General features: G+C 40.7%; 1 protein-coding gene and 1 long non-coding RNA gene across 5 annotated transcripts in view; one reads left to right on the top strand and one right to left on the bottom strand.

Annotated features, from left to right (window-relative positions):
* The window catches only part of MYLK (myosin light chain kinase), a 181,778-nt gene that overhangs the window by 26,682 nt on the left and 136,003 nt on the right, over positions 1-19,093 (top strand). Inside the window, exon 1 of one of the 2 annotated variants that reach the window (XM_082235052.1) lies at positions 11,315-11,450. The exons of the other annotated variant lie outside the window; for it this stretch is intronic. The gene's annotated coding sequence lies outside the window, so the exon portion shown is untranslated. Of the gene's footprint in view, positions 1-11,314; positions 11,451-19,093 lie in introns of those variants that run through there. 2 annotated transcript variants of the gene reach the window in all.
* LOC309539549 lies at positions 396-17,450 on the bottom strand. Of its 3 annotated transcripts, none has more exons than XR_014222857.1 (3): positions 17,220-17,450; positions 5,318-5,435; positions 396-852 (listed from the first exon to the last, which is right to left on the bottom strand). It is a non-coding gene; the product is annotated as an uncharacterized lncRNA (long non-coding RNA). The 3 variants fall into 3 exon arrangements; XR_014222858.1 differs by lacking the exon at positions 17,220-17,450 and adding an exon at positions 12,988-13,176; XR_014222859.1 differs by lacking the exon at positions 17,220-17,450 and adding an exon at positions 11,943-12,141.

The following is a 19,093-nucleotide window of genomic DNA, read 5'->3' as shown; positions in this document are numbered from 1 at the left end:
AGTATTAGATGCTCTGTAGGGCAGTAACTCTGCAGGGCCATCAGACAAGGGGCTTTTCCAGCCTTGCTGTCTGATCTCATTTCAACTGGAAACTGAACCCAGGACCTTTTGGATGTGAAGCATGTGCTCTACCATCGTTCTGTGATTCTTCCCATTGCTCCATGTCCTGAAGCAGTACAGTGTATGCCACTAAATATCAATTGCTGGTGAAAAACAGCATTAAGGGAGGGGGAGAGGTTACCCTAAAGAGGCATATTAATAGGAACGCAGCCTGCCTCACTAGGAGTTAGGAGTGGTAAATCTGCCTTAAATTTTCTACTCAGTATTTATTGATATAATGGCTTTATAAAATTGAGATATACAGCTACAGTTTGTATTTGAAGCTGTCTATTTTTATTATGGGTGAATAGCACTTTGACTTATGAAATTCTTTAAAAAAGCTAGAGAGCAATTTCTGTTTAGTTAACATTAAAAAAACACACAACACAACAGCAACACCTTTTTGAGGACTTGGCATTCCTGGCAAACATGTGGTCAAAATTACGCCCTTGTCTGTATCTCGGAAACTTGTATTTTATTTAGTGCATAGTTTCAAAATGACCTGCGTCAAGTTCAGAGGAAGATGTAACGTGAACAATATGCAAGTAGATTCTTTATGCATGTGGGATAACAGATGTGTTTCTCCTGGAGATATTTGAAGGGTTTCTTGGCTTGTCTCATTTGATCTGTTGAAATAAACGCCGTTTTGTCTGGTGAATGACATGTTCTATCTTAAGTATATCGTGCAGAGTACTGCTGGCATCCTCTCTGGTTCCTGACCCCTTTTGAATGTGTTGCTCAATTTGTTGGGGGCTGGTGTAGTGTATCATAAGAAAAGTCAAGGAAAACAATCCCTTTAATTGTACGCTTATACAGTACTGCAAAAATGTTTAATTCAAACTTTTAACAGTAAAGATTACCTGCCTTTAGAGAAGACCCCCCCTCCCCGGGTTGCAACAGGGAACCACCTTTAAGGATTATCTGCTTCATTTCTGTATCAAGAGTGACTAAATCCTATTTGAGTATTATCCCCCTCTCCCTAACAGAGCTCTTGGGTAAAATGGCATCGTAGTTTGAAATTGAAATGATGAGAGTTTGCAAAGCTTTTGGTCAAAACATATTCAGTGGAAGGGAAACACTTTCCAAAAAGTGTCTAATTTCCACAGATGTGGAAAGTATTATTATGGCTAGTGCCTAACGGTAGAATCTCACAACACACATACTTAGCAATCCTTGCCAAGGCTCTGATCTAAAGGCAATCTAAGGCCAATGGGGATTGTTCCCATTGGCTTTGTCGCCATTTAGCTGTGATTTTGGCAAGGCAGCCAGGTACTGTTTGGCAAAGTATTGAGGTAACTGTGGCTAATATAATCAGTACTGAGCAACAGCTCCTTGGCCGTCATATGCTTTTAGAAAAGGTCTATCAAGCATGGTTACAGTGCTTGTAGAAGGCGTTATAGAAAGTGCAAACCCCAAGAGGTGAGTGTGATCACCACCTTGCTTAGAATTTCTCACTCTGCATGGTTTATCATGCACATCTATGCTTATTGATAGCACCTATATTTATATAAATTTATCTACAGAAATACCTTTATATAAATACGTATGTGTACCTCTTACTGGTGTTCTTACATCATATTGGTAAACAATGAGATGATTTTTAGTGCAAATTGGCCTCTCAGGGTAACTTTATAGCAATTTGTACTACATCAGTTTAAGCAGGAAACATTAGTAAAGGAAAACAGCTATGCAGTGTAGAAGTAGGAAAAAAAACTTGCGGTAATGGACAAGAAACCAATTTCCCACTGTGACACAGTGATACATATGGTCTCTTCAAAGCCACTCAGAACTAGCCCTTTGATAAATGAATTGCATGAACATCCCTACCATAATGATGTCAGCATGCATACCTGTCTCGGTTCTTATTCTAACCTGTTGACCTAAGTGATCAAAATTAGGAATGCATGACCTTGTTTAGCTCATTTAAACAGGTTTGTCTGGCACTTATACTGCAAGGTATTAAGAGTCCACGGGTCTTGCTATTCTGTGTATCTTCTCTTTCTACTGTCAAGATACAAAATTTTCCTATGCAAATATCTTTCTCTCAACTATAGTGCAGTTGGTAGGTGGTCAGACCTTTTTCACTGGGATTCATGAAGTATGAGCAGTTAATGATTAATTAGGACAATCAATAGATTAGGTAATGGCTTGGGGGGGGATAAATATTTGGCTGCGACCCTAAACACACTTGGTAGGGAGTAAAACTCATTGACTTTTATGGGTAAAACATGCATAGGATTGTGCTGTTCATTGATCTAAAAGTTAAAATTGTCATATGCATGACAAGGTGGTTCTCTAGTAAATATGCATCTTGATATTTATTTTAAAATATTTTTCTATTGAAAGGTAACATAATTTCAATGCAAGTTATATAATATTGAAGACATAGTCTGTAGTTTTACTTTCACTATATATTTTAGTATCCTATCAAGCAGGATTTTATTTGATAACTAGACAAATTAAAACTAGGCATCACAATTCAAGAAGGACGGTTGACAAATGGGAAACAATTCAGTGGAGACCCAGAGGAATGACAAGCAGCCTCAAGGTGTTTTGAACTACAGCTCCCATCATCCCTGACCATTGGCCATGTTGGCAGGGGCTGATGGGAGCTGGAGTCCAACATCATCTGGAGTGGGCACCAGGTTGAAGAAGACGTGTCTAGAGGGCAAGTGGGGAGGAGTTGCAGGAAGCGTGGAGCTTTTGCTACGACCAAAAAGATTGAATGGAAATGTTGACAGTTTTCTAACATGAAAAAGGGTGTTAGGAAGAAGAGGGGAAAGCTTTTGTTTACTCTTTCAGCTATGGAAAAGGCAACAAGCAAATTGGCTTAAGCTGCGGGACGAAAGGCTCACAGTGCAAGATTTATATACCACTTGACTGTTAAAAAACCCTCTAAGTACAAAAAGAGTATAACATTAAAATTAGCAATAAAAACAATTAAAAACAAGAATAAAAAATTCAAAAGAAAATTAAAATCAGCAATAAGTCAAAAAGGGGTTAAAGCACATGTGAACTTTTTTTGCTGCTGCATCACACTGCTTAGGCATGTGGTCTACAAAGAGCCCTAGAGCCTTTTCATTCACATGTACTGCTGGCAAGCCATATGCCCACATCTTATATTTATGCAGCTGTTTCTTTCTGCCTAAGTGTAGAACCTTACATTTATCCCAACTGAAATTCCTTTTGTTAGTTTTGGCCCAGTTCTCCAATCTGTTAAGGTCATCTTGAATCCCACCTCTGGCATTAGCTTATGGCATTATTGGCCAGTAGGGCAATAGGGCATTGCAAACTTGCCCCTCGTCTGCTAATATTCCCTTTATGTGTGTCCAATTAGCTCTGCCTCCTTGCTACCTACCCTGTCTTGCAAATAATTTTGGAATATATATGAAAGTCAAAATTACTGCTGTTGCTAAATAAATGAGCAAAAATGAAATCTTCCAACAATGCTTGATGAGCATAACTTTGTTCTGATTGTGGAAACTGGGTTTCTGGGATACAGAATTTTGATTTGGGAGTGAAATGTAGTGAAAATCCAGTTGAATAAAGTGAAACAATCACATTTAAATTGGTTTCACAATCCAAAAACTCAGACTGGCACTTATAACCTATCTTTCTGCAGTGGACTGCGGAAAACCACAGTCACGATTATTTTGTAAAATGTTAAATTTCATCAGTATCAGGGACTTAACTCTGTTCAGCAGCTGTCTAGAAAAGCTTCAGATTGCAAAACCCAAGGATTCCAAATCTATTCCTTGCACTCTTTTATCATCCTTATGTATCTGTATTCCCCACTTTATCAGAACAAAGCTCATCTTATGTGTTGTCTGTCATGTCCAGAATCCAAAATTCAAAAGAACAGAAGAGGCCCTGTTAATGTTGCTTCTGAACAATCTGCCCTGCTACATCTAACCTATGGCTTTACTGGAAACATCTGGACATCGCTTTTGTTGTTTAAAGGCTTTGAGAAGCCCTGCCTTACTTGAATGGTGACCCTTTGGTGAAAAGAATGCATTGGGCCCACAGAATGAAGGAAGGATATAAAACAGATTCAAAACTCTTTGGGGGCCAACCTTGCTAGTTACTTACAACTTGTGAAGTTAAAACTTATTGTACTAACATATATGGAGTTCTTAATTAGAGAGATGTATTCTTTGCAAAACAGATAACAAACTACCGGTAATCGAAGTAGAGATGAATTAGGGTGGGTTGATATGGGAGCTTTCAATCTCTGTCCATAAGCCAGAAATTGTGTGCTGCTGCTGGTGAACTTGGGTTGAGAAGTCCCTTAAACCCAGCAGGATGGGGATGGGGAGTTCAGTATGTGCATCTAGGGGCAGAACCTATGGAAAACACTCTGTTAATCCAAGGTGGGTTCTTGGGACTACCTGGGCCACCTCCCTCACTGCCTAGCTCCATGCCCTCTTTGCTTGCCTGCAGAGATGTATTGCCCTGGCCCACCCCAGCTACGGAAGGCACATGTCTGATAGTTAAGTCTTTACTGACCAAAGAAGCACTTGCAGCAACTCTTGCGGTGCTCTAGATGCACACGTGCACACATGCCACTAAGCAACAGTCCACCACAGATCTGCGCCCTGTGGAGCAATTGTAGTAACAGTGAGACCCCACCCCACCTGCCAGCTTATTTAACCCTCCCCTGATGGTTGTGTGCCTACAACCTGAGACTTCTCCTGCACGGAAGTCGTCACTACTCTTCCTGCTTCAAGCCCTTCCTGGTTTTAGGGTTAGGGTGAGGAGATTGTCTTATAGAAGGCAAGCTGGCTCACTGCGGGACAGCTGCAAGAGTAATTCTGGCTATGCACAATTTACACCTATAAGCACAACCCTTGGAACCAAGCCCTCATGTTATTATGCAAGTTGCCTGTTGTATACACGTTATGTGGAGAAACTTGTCCTTGTGAACTGTCTGTCAAACTTGGCAGCATCACAAGTGCAACTATTCTAGTGGAGAATGACACTTGGTAGGTGGGTAGCCAGTAGTCACAACCTAGTATGCTTTCTAATATGGAAACTGGTTAGGATGACTTACTTGAAAGGAGGTGAGGCAACAGTTCTATACAGAGATGGTGGGAGCCATGCCTTGATCAAAAAAGGTGATGATGACCTTGAGCAATTGGTCTTAGATACTATTTCAGTGCTGTGACCCAGTCTCCTGACCTGGTTACCGGCATATAGCTATCAGATGAGCATGACATACCTTAGGCTTAGTTCCAGTGAGATCAGATATAGGTAGAAATGCACTGCCAGCCTTCCAGACGTTGCTCCAGAATGTGTCCATGGGCATCTCAAATTGGTTCAATGTGATCTCTTAAGTCCTATAGAGCAAACGGAAACATCTTTATGCACAAAGGAACAAATATATGTACCTAAAGGCTACATAGTTAAAGATGCCTTCATTTTTACTTGGGTACCCTAGTGTGATGCTAGAGCTCAGCTTGCCCATGGTTTCCATATCTTTGAAATGCAGGTTGCAATGCCTTCCCCCTGCATGCTTTCAACTGGCATTGAGAGGTTTAATCCATTATTGTGTGTAAAGGGCTTTAAGGCCCTGGGTTGGGTAGAAAGTGCTATTTAAGAGCTTAGTGGTGCTATTATTAAAGCAGTTTATGGAGCTTACAGTCATTGACTACAAGGCTGAAAACAAGTCTATACTCAGTGGCAAATTTCAGTTTGTTCAAGAAAGACTGGTCCTCCTGCTGTGCTGTTATCTGCCTGGCATTGACTTGTTTTGAATATATGTAGCTTACAAGAACTGTTGGAAATGAAATTAGCTCTTTAAACACAGGGAACTTCAAGTTTTTTCAGGAAGCTTCCCCTTTTCTTAAATATAGCTGAGATCACACAATATCCTGACAAAGAATCTTTTCCCAAGATGAACTGGGTAATGGCACATGGAGGTAAGTGCAAGTAGTCATATTGGGTGAATTACAGAATTGCTGTAAGGCTCCAAACTCCAAGTAAAAGATCCTGTGTTGAGGGTTAGTTTTCTAAAATCAGATATTCAGACAACATACAACTGACATTTACAGTAAAATCATTGTTGATTTTTTAAGGAGTTGGATTATATTTTCTAGGTGGATGCCTTTATAATAAGGAGATTTAGCAAAACTTAGGTTGTTCCTGCTTTGTGAGTTTTCTCTACAATAATGAAAAATGGCAGTGAGATGCTTGCAGTTGCAGACATTACATGTCTGTACACAACAATTGGGCTTAACATGGTGCAGTTGGAATTTAAATGTTCTCAGTTTGCACTCCACCCCCCAGCTGTCAGGACAGAACTATATGGGAAGGCAACAAATCTGAGCATTTAGACATTAATATATCCCAATGCATGGAGGGAGAAGAAGCAGGAGTTTCATTTTTTAAAGCAACATGGGTGAGGAGAGCAGAACCCTCCCTGTAGCGTTTCATGAACAACTTTAGTACAGGAAGTGTTTTTGGTTGGGAGAAAAGAGAGAGTGCCTGTGGAGAGGTAAAGAGTCTGTGGGTTAGTGTTATCCTTTTCACTCCTATCCTTTATCGCACCTGCATGTGTACTCACTGTGAAACCAGCTGGCCTATCCACTGGAAAATTTGGTTTGTCACATACTCTGGGACTCATGCAGCCCTGCAAATGTCCAGTCTGTCTAGGGAAGGCAGCTGATGAAGAGACAGGATCCCTGCACCTTTAACAGTGGTCGTGTAAGCTACACCTGCTGAAATGGCAGCATATTAGTTAAAGGTGCAGGAGTGCTGACCTCTTTTCCATCTCGCCACCCTAAGTGTCTGCAACACATAGCATTATTTTTGAGCCAGAGAGCCTTAAGTTCAGATATTTCGTTTAGTGAGGCTTCGTTGTTGTTGTTGTTGTTGTTTTTGTTGTTTTTGTTGTTGCTTTCTTCAAAGGGACTTCCAGAGGTGTGATTTCCTTAGTAATCTCAGTGCTTTTTGCATGTCACCAACATGTTGATTGAGACACATGCCAGGCATCCATAGCATATCTGCACAAGAGACTAAAGCTAGTTTCATAGTCATTCCCTTGTCCTAGGAAACTTCGCATTTCACTCAACTAACAATTTCCAGTAGACTTTGGGAGAGACTCTGATGGTTAAAGAGATATAAAACTGGTGTTTGATGGTTTTATATGCCTGTACAAGTCAGGTCAAATGTGCTGCTTGCTTTTAGTTCATTTCTACCATTCTAGCAATAGCTCCCAAACTGCTGTCATGACAGGTATACTATTTCTTTAAGATATTGCCTATTTTACTACCAGGTTTTCAGCTACTATGCTGAGGAACCTATGGGCCAATTCTCCGCACATTTACTTGGAATAGGTTCTCCAGGGCTTACTTCAAAATAAGTGTGAGTGGAATTACCACTTAGAAAACATGTACGTGATGGAGGAGAAATTCAATTTGTTTCCACTCAAAGGCAAGGCTAACCTAATTCATACCCTGAAACACAGCCATCTTTTGAAATTCACACTTCTTTGAATTTTGCAATGCAGTTCTCCGCCGAAGCAATATGTACAGAAATGCTTATAATTGCCGTAAAGTGTGCATATATTAGTGGAAATAATATACAAAATTGCATTAAATTAGGGGAAATTGTTTTGCAAAAATGTGATATCAGGGCAAATTGCATAGAAAAATGTGTATTAGGGGAAACTCACACTAAAATGCTGATAAATTTTCGTGAGGATTTTTTTTTAAATGCAAAGACTGGAAAATGAGATAACCTGAAATTGAGATTCTCCCACTCTCGCTTTATAGTTAATCACACTGATCTCTGTGGCCTTACTTTTGAGAAATCATGCACCTTGCTTGGTCCAGAAGCACCCTAAACCTCAGTTTCTGGTCTGTAAAAATGAGAATGACTGTAATCTACCATAATGGTAGCAAGATAGCTGCTGTAACCAACAAGCAGAAATTAATGCACTGAAGGAATGTTTCCTCTTTTCTATCCCATCTCAAATGACATCTAACTTTGTGGTGAGACAAAGGGAACCAATGCAAAGTTTCCCATGTTCCTGCATGAAACTCAGGTGTTTGCTTGGGAAAGAATGCATGAAGGGAGGCAGTCTGGAACTGGTAAATGGTATTGGGAGGAGGAGGACTGAAGCTACACAGAACCACCACCAGAAGTGTGTATTCAATGGGCCTTTCCGTAGTTAAGAATAAATTCTATGTATTATAAGATGGGACATCCGGCATACAGTGGTGCCCCGCAAGACAAATGCCTCGCAAGACGAAAAACTCACTAGACGAAAGGGTTTTGCGGTTTTTGAGCTGCTTCGCAAGACGAATTTCCCTATGGGCTTGCTTCGCAACACGAAAACGTCTTGCGTTTTTTGCAAGTTTGTTTCCTTTTTCTTAACACCGTTAATACAGTTGCGACTTGACTTCGAGGAACAACTCATAGAACGCGGTGTGGTAGCCTTTTTTGAGGTTTTTGGCAATTTTTGAAGCTTTTCCAAAACTTTTCCGACACCGTGCTTCGCAAGACGAAAAATTCGCTAGACGAAAAAACTTGCGGAACGAATTAATTTCGTCTTGCAAGGCACCACTGTAATCACTAAGACTTAAATTGCCCTATAACATCTTCAGATTGTTTCCTCCTTCTGTCATGGTGTAGAATCATAACATATGTTTCTGATGCAGCTGGAGTATTTGCCACCACAAATGCCTATGACTCCCTCCTCGCTTCCCTTTGGATTCTCATGTTCTGCTTACCATATGGATCTCCCACTTGTTTCAATTTCCATTCTGCTTTTATAAAATATCTCTTGAGTATAGAAGATTGCCTTAAAAATGTGCAGTGTGCTTCACATTTTATCTGCTCTTTTAAAAATTATTTTAAAGCTAGCAGCTGTACTTTTTTCCTCCTCTTTGGTCAATACTTGATTTGCTACTTCCTAATCTACTGTTTCAGATTAGGCATGCAAGGATGTCCTGGTTTAAAATTCATTTACAGTACTATTCAGCTGGGTAGTATTCAGCTAAAGGCTCACCCCCACTTACTTTTTGCCCTGTGCTTCCCAGGCACAGGTCCACCCTTTCCCAGCCCTTGTCCAAGAGCTTTTTCTTTTTCATTTTGCCCTGCCACTTTCCCCAGGAAACCCAATCTGCACCACTGACTTGGAGCAAAGAGCCATTCAGGTTTTCTTTGACTTGCTGTTTGCTTTCATGGGGGAAGTGGCGGGGAAAAGAAAAGTGCTGGGACAAGGACATGGAAAGCCCAGACCTGTGCCTAGAAACATGGAGCAAAGTTAAGTGTGGATGAGCCCTAGGTTTTATTTGGAATAGACCCATTGAAATGAATGAACATGACTAAGTAGGCCCATTAATTTCAGTGGATCTAATTTGCCCTTTATGTAGAACTCAGTGGTTTAATCAACATTAATACATCCATGTAATTTGCACTTAAAAATCCAGCAATATCTTAACCACTTCAGGCTTGGCAGAGAGATATTAATAGTGGAGTTCTTATGCATGTCACCGTCTACTCAGAAGTAAGTCCTTGAGTTCAATAAAACTTACTCCCAGGGAAGACAATTACAACATAAGATTGAGCAAGAAAATGCATTCTTTAGAAAGCCATGGGCAGTGTAGCCATACCTGCCACGGTTTCCAGTTAGAAAAACAGAGAATGAGTTCTGTTGCTCTTCAGCCCCATTGGGTATAACCACCTTTGTTTACCTACATTAATTTTCTTTTTTTAAAAAAAGTCTGTGCATGTGCAGCCATGTTAAAAAATGGTATCTAAAATTGAAAATTGGAGATGAAAAGAGTGGTGGCGCCTGATAGACTTGGCACAAGGCTACTTTTAAAATCAGCTGTGTCTCTGCCAAAGCACGGAATTGACAGGTATGTATAGCTGCATTCCTAGACTACAATTCTGCTCTCTGAAGAGTGATGGGGTCTGTGCACGAGACCACTAGATTCTTAGAAAGATTATAATACAGTGCATACATCTGTATGTATAATGGTCAATTCCTAACAAGGGGCCCTGAAATTGCACCAAAGACTACTTACTTGCTGCATTCTGAGTTTTTACAAACAAGGGTGAAAACATGCTTTCAAGGCCCTTCCTACAACTTTTATTATTACTTGTCAGCTATATGCTTAATTTTTTTGAAAATAAATAAATCTATATTTCCACAAGCCTGTCATCCTAACACTGGCAGGATGTGTTATGGCGTTGCACCTTCCTTACAGACATGTTACTTGAAAGCAAGTTGTAAATTCTTCTGCTATAACTCCATAAAAACCTCTGAAGTGGTTAATAGTGTTGCAACTTGGAGATTCTTCCTATCCCTCTAAATCCATGTATGAATCTGGCATGTTGAAGAGCTGAGGAAAAATAATTGAGAGATTGTTGTGTCCCTTGATTCAGCAGCAGTTTTATAGATAAAAGACAAATCTCCAGGTTTCAGCTTGGCAACTCTAGTAGTAAATGTTCTTAATGACATTTTATATTGCAGTCCAGAGGGAGGGAAAGAAGGTGGCTTTCTTGAGGTTGCACTGTAATAAACCACACAAGTTTTACGAGGGGAGCCTTTCCTTGTTACTAATCCTAGTTGAGCTGTACAAAATAGAGCTTAGACGGACAATGCACCAGGTGGCAGTCATTTGACCTTACCTAAAGTAGTGCAACACTTAATTGTTCAGCTGATTAGCATAAAGAAGTGTGCTAAGAAGGGATTGCAGCAGAGAGAAGATGGGCGTTTGGTATGCCTCAAAAGAGAGTCTGGAATCATGTACAATGTGTAGTATTGGGGTACTTTTTATGAGGCAAATGTTTAAAAGTGCACCTTTTAAGAATGCCATATTTACTGGCGTTCCTAATTGGGGAATGGATGCTGCTTTAGGAGTCAGAGGGTGGAGTGTCAGATTAGTAGAGATGGCACACACACGAGGCAGGATAAAGTGCCCACCTCAGATGGCAGAAGTGCAAAAGGCAGCGCTCCGCCACCATGGGGGAGATGTGTGGTGTTGCCGTTTGTCTCCCCTACCCATGGGCAGAGAAGCCTAGTGGGCAGCAATACTCTGAGGGGCACCCTGACTCCCATCAAGCTCAGCAATAACTGGGGTGTGACTGTCAAAAGTGGGGGGATGCAGTGGGGGAGCAGAAGGCAGCATTTCCCGTTTTGCCTTTGGTAGCTAAATGGGATGGGCCACCCCTCCAGATATCTTCTAATCTCAGAGCTCTTGATTCCTTTGTGCTCTGCAGCTGAGCAGATTACGCTGGCTCTCTCAATAAGCCAAGGCAAGCTAAGGCTCCTCCTGTACCCTTACAGTTGTGTGGAAGTGGGAAATTTTTGAAAGCTGCATGCAGCTTCTCATACAGAGGTGAGTGAAGCTAAATCAGCTGAAATGCTTTTGTCTTTCCCATTGTTAAAGGTAGAGGTATTCTTGTCCCTTTTGCAACTAGTCGTCCTACTTTGTGGGTGTAAAGTAACCAGGATAATAAAATTTCTAGCAGCATTTTTGCCGAGTTTTCTAATATATGTTTGGGCCAAGCAGGGACTTACTGAATTTTGTTATTAACATTTTAAAATGTGAAATACAGTAGTTACATATATACAAGCAACAACCAATGTGCTTTTCTTTCCCATTATTAAGGAACAATACAAAACAGCAGCAAAAATCCACATTGCAGTGCTGTGGAATGAAGTATAATAATGATGGTAATTATAATAATTATAATAATAATAAATAATAAATTTAAGCTGTAAACACTGGCTGCATCTAAGTTCTGTCTTTCACCTCTTTTTCTGACTGGGGCAAAGGAAACCTAATGTAATCAAACAGCTATGTAGGAAGCCGACGGTACATATTTACCTCCTGCCACAAATTTATGGTGAGAGCAGCTAGTTATGACTTAATCTTTTTGTTTCCTGCCTTTATTTCTCCATGTAAAGAGGCCGAAAGTGTGGGGAGGGTGTGAAGGCAGTGGGGCTGGGCTGCGGTTTCCTGACAGAAAATGCTTGAAATGTGTTCAGCTTGTCTCAGAATTAGAAAGATTATGGCTCATAGTGTGAGAATTTGTAAGGATCTGTGTTCTTTTTAGAAAGGATTATGTTGTGCATCTGTATTTTTTTATCTTTTTGTGTGGATGTTGTGCCATATTCAGCATTGTAATTATAGTTAATGCAGTCTTTGCTTGAAGACAGGGTTATCTAAAGAGCTGCTGTGAGGGAATAATCTGCTATTTAAAGAATGTCTAGTTCAGGGATTGTCAGTCTGTTTGGAACAGTGGGCGTATTATGAATTTTGTGAAGGTGGGAGCGCTTGTCCCAAAATAGCTGCTTTGGGGTGGGAGTTGTGGCCACAACAAACAAACACTCACAACAACCGTATGCTTTTGATGGTCTCTCATCCTGGAGACCATTAACCAAATTATGACAGGCAGGAGAAATGGCCAACCAGGGAATAATGTGGATGGCAAATAGAAAATTGGAAGTTTCGCTAGCAGATAGGGCCTGGCTACGGAAGTAGCTAGGTACGCTTAGAGATTTGGTAGGCAGGATAAACCTGTTTAATTTTCTGAGGAAAAGGTCCCCAAAAGGGGATAGAGGTACTTTTACAGGAAGAGTAAAAGTGGAAAGCCCCATTCTAGGAGGAGATAATTTTGATAGAAACACTTCTGTTCTGGATAATTAAAAGTAAAATTCTTCTTTCAACCTGAAACAGCATTTTTGACAGAAAATAAGTACTATGCTTTTAATTGTGACACTTCCACGCCTTTTATCCCTCTTTGAGTGCTACTTAATAAAAGTATAGTTTTCATTTCCATCATGCCCCAGCTTTAATTTACACCTAGGTGAGGGAATAAGTAGTCACAGGGAGCTTCAGTATCAAGAGTCCTTGTAAGTTTATATTTTACCTTAACACATGTGGAGAATCCCTGAATTCTTTGTTGTTTTAGGCAGGGAATGGCCAAGATTAAATCAACCCAATCATGTTGCCCTGCTCCCATCTTCACTGAGTGTGTCACTATGCTTACTAAAGGAGGTCAGCTACATTTTTCTTTCTGGTCCTGATTGTGGATATCATACAGTGTTGATTTTACACATGTACACCCATTGATGTTGTTGCTTCTAATGGCATTAGGGAACATTTCTCAGTACCAGGAAAAATATACAAGGTGGTCACACAACACTCACTCTCGTTTCACAGAAATTGCTTATATTGCACTGTAACTCTCTTTCTAGCAGGCCTGGAGACTTACTTTCAACAAAAATGGTTTAAGAGTGCCAATTGTGGATTCATAATTAAATTTTGAGCAAGTCCACCACATATGTAAATCTGTGCCAGGGATTAAGCAACCTCTCTAGCATAATGGTGGAGTAATGTACTGATGGTATATTATGCGTGCAGGCATAATGTGCCATCAGTGTTAGAAACTGAGATATGAAAGCTAGAAGCTAAATGGCACCTTAAATGTAAGTTATGGGCACTGCAACCGAGTATCTAAACACACTTTTTATAAAAAGAATACAAAGCTGAAAATGAATGAACTGCAGCTAAAATGTTTGTTCATCATCATCATCAATCTTTATTACGGTCCAGAGACCCAGTAAATCGTTACAAAGCAATACACAATTCATACAGCCTACCCCCAGGTTAAATAAGCATTTTGTTCAGAATATAGGGATCATTGGTTCTTGCAACCACTGATAAAAACTTTGTCACTGCTAATGTTCTAGCATTTGTCCGGTCTTTCAATAGGAACATGACATAGTGAGCCTCTGATTTTCCCGGGAAAGGTACCAGCAAGGGTAGTATCAGTTCAGCCCTGGCTTGCTCATATTTTGCACAGTGTAACAAAATATGTTTTATGGAATCGATGTCTTGAGCACACGAGCAAAGTCTGTCCTGGTAGGGAACTCCTCTCAACCTACCATCCAACATTGCAGAAGGAAAGACGTTTAGTCTGGCTTTGGTGAAAAGCCTTCGATAGTTTGGTACTGTCAGGTTTTTGATGTAAGATGTTAACTTAAAGACATGCCCATATTGTACTCCTACTGCCAGCGGACTACAGACTGCGTGTGATCGAGATCGCAAATCACTGTGTGCATTATCCCATAACCTTTGCTTTAACGTTCATTTTTCACATGGTCTAGTCCTCATCTGAAGACTACAAAACTGTGGCTGGAAGTGGGGAGCCAGAAAAATGTACTCCTTTCCTTCCAGCAGTTCCAGTTTTAATCTGAAATCTTAGGCATAGTACTGCGCCCAGAGCTCAGAAACTGTTCACATTAATGAAATTCCCTGTCATGAAACGTGCCTAAAACAATGGGAGTTTCGAACATTGTGTATCATCTGTAGACAACCTTTATCATACCTTCTTGAATTTGTTTAGATGCTGTAGTGATTATAGGTTTATTCCAGTAAGCTTTCCAAACATCATCTTCAAATTCTATGTTCAAATCAGTTTTCCATACCTGTTGGAGGTTAAACATACTGTCTCCATCTATATCAAATACCAGTAGATGGGGGTCAGATGCTTTTAAACTAGATTTTCTGAAGCAGTTTACTCTTGGTATTGTTTGTAAGGATTTTCTTTATTTTAAAGGCTAGTACCCATGTTACATTTCCTATTTTATGACCCTTCCACGTTAGAACTGCAGGTGACCCTACATGGGGTCCCAGCTAAGTTGTTCAGACTGCTTAGCTTCACTGTGACTGCAGCATCATATGCCTTGGACATGCATTAAGAGACTGTGCCCTGGTTTTAGTGACTCTGCTGGAACTACTGCAAATATGAATGTTCTGGACTGGTGATGTACATTTAAAGTTTCCCTTGAGAATTGCCTGCTTTATAACTAGCCATTACTTCAGTACAGTGGTACCTCAGGTTAAGTACTTAACCTGTATTTCTGAAGCAAAGTTCTTAACCTGAAGCACTATTTCTGGGTTAGCAGAGTCTGTAACCTGAAGCGTATGTAACCTGAAGTGTATGTAACCTGAAGCGTATGTAACCCGTGGTACCTCGGGTTAAGTACTTAATTCGTTCCGGAGGTCCGTTCTTCCGGAGGTACAGTGGTACCTCGGGTTAAGTACTTAATTCATTCCGGAGGTCCGTTCTTAACCTGAAACTGTTCTTAACCTGAAGCACCACTTTAGCTAATGGGGCCTCCTGCTTCTGCCGCGCCGCTGGAGCATGATTTCTGTTCTCATCCTGAAGCAAAGTTCTTAACCTGAAGCACTTTTTCTGGGTTAGCGGAGTTTGTAACCTGAAGTGTATGTAACCTGAAGCATATGTAACCTGAGGTACCTCTGTAGCACATTTGAATCCCTTATTTGGGATTTCTAACACCTTTTCCCTTACCAAAAGCAGCCGTAGCAGAGGAGATCTAACTCTTCCTCCCCATACCATTTTCTTTCTGAAAATCGACCCCTCCCCCAGCTGCTGTTTATATCATTATTAAAATAACATCTATTTTGGCCAGTGAGGAGTAATTGTTCCTGATTTAAGGCTACAAAATAGGAATAGTAGGAATAATAGCATAGTATAGAACTGTGGGGTCTCTTCAATTAATAAAGAAAACAGATTAGCATTCCTTAAAAAGAAAAGAGGAACTAGAATATGAGACATGAGGCCTTTCGCAATTCTCCATCTCACTTTACATCCGCCGTGATGGATATGCTGTCATGAAAGTGACTGCATTGCATATTTGGGGATGGCTAAACCTTGGAATATGATTTCTTAAGAAAAACAGACTTGGCAGAGTGGAAGACTGGAATATAAGCCTTCTCATGTGAAGTTCCACTCACCCTCTTACTTTAAAATTATGGACATAAGTATGCATTACAGAAGACGCCAGAGTTTCTGTCCACTAAAAGATACCTATATGCTGTATTACTGATATTTAATCCATTGAAGGTCCTAGGGTGCTATGCTTATAGGGTGCAGGTAGGCTTATGGATAGTGACGCAGGTGGCGTTAAACCACAGAGCCTAGGACTTGCCAATTGGAAGGTCGGCGGTTCGAATCCCTGCGGCGGGGTGAGCTCCCTTTGCTCGGTCCCTGCTCCTGCCCACCTAGCAGTTCAAAAGCACGAAGTGCAAGTAGATAAATAGGTACTGCTCCGGTGGGAAGGTAAACGGCGATTCCGTGCGCTGCTCTGGTTTGCCATGCTGGCCACATGACCCGGAAGCTGTATGCTGGCTCCCTCGGCCAATAAAGCGAGATGAGCGCCGCAACCCCAGAGTTGGTCACGACTGGACCTAATGGTCAGGGGTCCCTTTACCTTTAGGCTTATGGATGAAAATATTTTTCTTTCTCAGGTGTGGGTAATGCACTGAATTTTTCAGTTAGCGGCTGGTGGGTGGAGGGTAGCAATCTTTTACCTAGATTTCAGAGCACTCGTGGAGAACTTGAAAATGGAATCCAGGTGCCTTTATGCATTCCTTCCTGTAAGCCAGATTCTATCCCATTCCGGCATTCCAGCCTTTAGCATGCTTGTCCTCACCCTAGTGTCACCTCTGTAATAACTTAGCATTAACAACCTGTGGTTGTGGAGCCCCTGGCATTCCTCATGACAAGGCATGCGATAGCTTGGAGAAAAGCATTGGAGCTATAGTTGTGTGTGTGCACATTCAGATAGGGGGAAACAGAGGCTCTGATTGCTCAGCTGCAAGGTTCTCTAGGTTTTGTGACTTCACAGGACAGAATAGACTAGGTAATGTTTAGTAATTGTACTGTGTCTTTTGAAAACAATTATATGTGTGAAAAAATCAAAGTGGATTGTCTACTTTTCTTGGGACAGTCTCATGAATGGGATCCAACTGTGATCTCAGACTTTTATTTTACTGGAAAAACAAGAAGGGAAAATAATTTCTTGACTTAAGGTCCACATTTTCCTCCCTGTGAACTAGTGCTTTTGTCCTTTCCCTAATAAATTGATAATTGCCTAGAACTGCACAAAGTTGTTGATGACTATTTTTTGTATTCGTGGCTATTGCCTTATAAATGTCAGCTGATGAGGACAGAGGTGTCGCTTGCTGTTTCACATACATTTCTGAAACTATTGAACATGTAGCATGCCAGAGACCCCTATCTTTTCTTTTAATCGTTACGTAAGTCTTGTCCATTAAAAATTCATCACTTACCCATTTTAATAACGTTGTACACTACTCAGGTAGAAAACATTTTTCAGCTCGAGGTTCCCATTCCCTTGTGGGAAACCTTCAAAGGGCCAAAACTGACAAAATTGGATGAAGCAATGAACATAAATGTTAAATTTGTACAGTAAGCTAATCTGTATACTCTCACACATCTACTTCTAACTTCCAAGCAGGCAGGCAGGCAAGCAAGCAGAGTTATCAAAGTTCAAGGACACATTTGAGTTAGGCAAAAACACATTGGAACAAGGCAGGGCTTGAGGGGGTGGTGGCCTGGGGAGAGCTCTGAAGGCTTGATAGGCCTCAGGGGGCTTGATTTGGCCCCCATCCTTGATGTTGACGTTCAGTACACCCGGTGTCACCTGGATAAGGCCACATTCACACACCATATATTTAAAACACTGATATCATTTTTAAAAAGTTATTGTTTCCACCAAAGAATTCTGGGAATTGAAGTTTGTTAATGGAGCTGCGGCCCCTATCCCCCTCACAGAGCTACAGTTCCCAGATTCCTTGTGAAGAGGGAGTGATCGTTAATCCACTCTGAGAATCATGATAGAAGTTGCTAGAGGCACTTGGGGCAGTGGCCATTACATACCTGAATATAAAAAGAAAGTTCCATTGGTATGTCTGCTTTGCTGGCATGTAGATATCCAGCTGCTTAGTTACCCAGGTGGCCAAAAAGCTTAATTTGTGTGGTATTGCATGTTTTAAACATTTTAACCTCTGTTTTCCTTTTAAAAAAGAGATTCCTCCTGCTCTTACTGTGGAGAATATCTTCATCAAAAAATTATTTTAGCAGCCGTTCTTCTAGTAGGCCTAGATTTCCCTGCTTGCAAAAGGCAAGAGAGCCTTGAAGTCAGTGCAGGATTTAAGAATTGCATTACTAAAATTTGGAAATAGCTGCTGCAAGACACTTGAGGGACCAACAAGTAGATGCAGGGACTGAATGAGACTGAGAGCAACAAGAATAAAAAGCAAGTCAGAGCATGGTTCAGTGGGGTCTAGAATTCATATTGTTGATGAGTGGCGCCACAGCAAGGCAAAAGCTGTATTTGATTGTGTGGAGATTTATAAGGGGATTCAGTGGCTGGTATGGGATCACTATGACTTTGACCTAGCAGACATTAAAAATCACAGAGAAAAAATAACCTGCAGCTTTCCAAATGCAGCTGCATAGTTGTTTCTGAAACTCCTTTCCTGATGATTTGCCATCACATTTTGTGAAATCAGTTTGTATAATCAGTGAAAAGAAAAGGCACAACTACTGTAGGCATAATTCTAGGCTTTTGGTTCATTTCCCTTCCCCATTGTGAGGCTTGCTGTTGCAAAATTGTTTATAGTACAGTTAATTCTTGTCTGTTCTGTCCTGGAAAAGCCATATAAATGGAGACAGTCCATCTTTAAAACCACACTTTTCGTCTAGACGATTGTATTTATTTATTACTGATGCAAGTAGTTTTCAGGTTGCTGGATTCCCCTCCACCCCTTTCCCATTAAGCTCTTGTGGTTATTATTTCATAGTTGCTTTAGCTTGGTTATTCCTCCAGTTTTTCACACACAAGGAGGGATCAATTATTTTATGTGTTCGGTTTCTTTAAAAAAAATTATCATTGTTCTTGCAGCCAAGGGGTTTCCAGAGCAACGGTGTACTTTTCCTATAGGTTTAATGTCTTCTTATTGGGCATAATCCTGCAAAAGTTGAGCACGTTTAATTTGCACTGATTTGGATGAAAGAGATTTAACACTTCAGTGTTCTGAGAAACAATTGCCTGTTTTCAGCTTTCATCCTACTTGCTTCTCCCTCTGAAATAAATAAGACTTGGGTATTTAATTTAATTTTCTCTGTGGTTTGACAGTGT

The sequence above is a fragment of the Podarcis vaucheri genome (assembly GCF_965113315.1).
Source record: "Podarcis vaucheri genome assembly, chromosome: 1".
Taxonomy (NCBI): domain Eukaryota; kingdom Metazoa; phylum Chordata; class Lepidosauria; order Squamata; family Lacertidae; genus Podarcis; species Podarcis vaucheri.
This window is presented reverse-complemented; position numbering and strand designations above follow the sequence as displayed.